This window comes from Triticum aestivum, chromosome 7B (genome assembly GCF_018294505.1).
Source record: "Triticum aestivum cultivar Chinese Spring chromosome 7B, IWGSC CS RefSeq v2.1, whole genome shotgun sequence".
In the NCBI taxonomy this organism is placed as follows: Eukaryota; Viridiplantae; Streptophyta; class Magnoliopsida; order Poales; family Poaceae; genus Triticum; species Triticum aestivum.
In genome coordinates this window covers 13,017,779-13,019,844 of record NC_057813.1, presented here as the reverse complement: position 1 = coordinate 13,019,844, position 2,066 = coordinate 13,017,779, and positions in this window count along the sequence as shown.

Here is a 2,066-nt window from a genome sequence, read left to right as displayed (position 1 = left end):
TATTCTTTACATGCCCCTTTAGCCAACATTACTGGAGCAAGGTTGGCATGCTTTGGCCGACGCTGGACAACAGGATCGCCTTGTTGCATGGTGGCAAGCAAAATTGGTGGCAACCCCTGTTCATGGACATTTTTGTGTTGGCAGCCTGGAGTCTGTGGATGGAAAGAAACAACGAATACTTCAGAGGAATCCCCCACTCTTTTGGCTCATGGTTGGCTAGGTTCAAAAATCTTTTGGGCCTTCTAGTCCATAATTGCAGAGAGGAGCTTCGTCCTTTCTTATCTAATTACATACTAGGCTTGTGACTCTACTGGTGTAGAACCTGAACACATTACCGGCCAATAAAAACCCTTGTAACATGTAATTGGTTCTTTGTGAGTAATACAAAAGTCAGGGGGAGCCTCTCCCACTGTTGTTCATATTCAAAAAACGACGTTGCACTTTTTGAAACAATGAAGGTGGACACATTAAGATTCGAGCATGGGAAGCCTCTCGTCAGACCTGGTACTTCCCTAACAACAATGATGCCAAGATTTCATGATTGGTACATGGACATCTGCAGGAAGTCTGGGAAAAATACTTTGTCGCTGAGAGTTAAAGAGGAGCACGACCTCGTTGGAATTGATCTGTTGCCTGTTCCACATGAGGAGTTCTTCCAGTTTTTCAATCAAAAGGCCCTCGATAAAACAATCATCACTTGCTACTGTCTATAAGTACTACTTATCTGTAATTAATTAAGTCTCTATATATAGCTCAGCTCTTTCATTGCATGTATATATAATTATTCTCACTGTATTATGCAGATTGAAGATCGCCGAATTGGAGAAAAGACAAGTAGGTGATATTGGGTTCATTAACATAAATCTCATGGATGAATGGAGTGTTAAACATGATCCCAGAGATACTGAGGCCAACTTGCTATGATCGTTACTTCGAAATCAAAACAAAACTACAATACTCTTTCCTTACGAATACAAGTGAGTGTTACTGTCTTGTGCATATTTGGTTTCCCTTATTACTCGAGGTTATAGTAATGTAATTGATGAGTTATGCATGCGCGCGCAGCTTCCACTTTGTTCTGCTAGAGATTAAGCTTGAGTAGGGTAGTAACCGTCATAGACTCCAAATGAAAAAATCCAGAGGAGTATGCGACCATGACTAAAATGCTTGATAAGTAAGTTCAATCGATCATTATCGCACCATATCGGCCACTTTGTTCATTTCCTGATATCAAGTAATCGTTTTGTTTGTCTGGCAGGGTTTGGAAAAGGTTCACCGCACAAGCTCCGGGACTGCCGGCGCAGCTGCGAATTAACCACCTGAAAGTAAGTACTAGCTACTAGCTAGTTCCGCGCATCTACCATTGATTCTAGCTAGTTTCATCAATACCATTTAGCATGCTTGCTTATTTGATTGACCTCTATTTCTTGTAAAGTGGTTGTGGCAGGAACCCGGGAATGATTTTCGTGGATACTACATTTGCGAATTCATCCACCACACCACCTGTGAGCGGGGCTACTCTAAACAACAATATGAAGTGCGTAATCAATAATATTCACAATTTTATTTTATTACCATAATTTGTGTTGAGTTTCATTCATATATATGCATTGACCCCCTTTTTGAAATTAGATGTGGCAGATGCGGGATGAACTCCTACCACAAGATCGCATACGAGTAATTCAAGAGGAATTGGCGGTATTCTTTCTTGACTACGTCATCGACAAACACGGAGAATATCATGTGGAAGTTGAGTTCAGATGTTAGGGGATTTTGTAAGAGATCTTATATTGTGTGTATATATATATATATATATATATATATATATATATATATATATATATATATATATATATATATATATATATATATATGTATATATATATATATATATATGTATATATATATATATATGTAGTCAGTAGCGTCGGATAGATATACGAAAACTTGTTGTTCGACCAATCTGTCGGAGAAGGAGAGGTCGATCACTTCTCTCTGTGTATATGTTCATGACGATCTTCTGTACTTAATGCTTTCCTTCATTTGCTTACTAGCTAGCTAGCGTG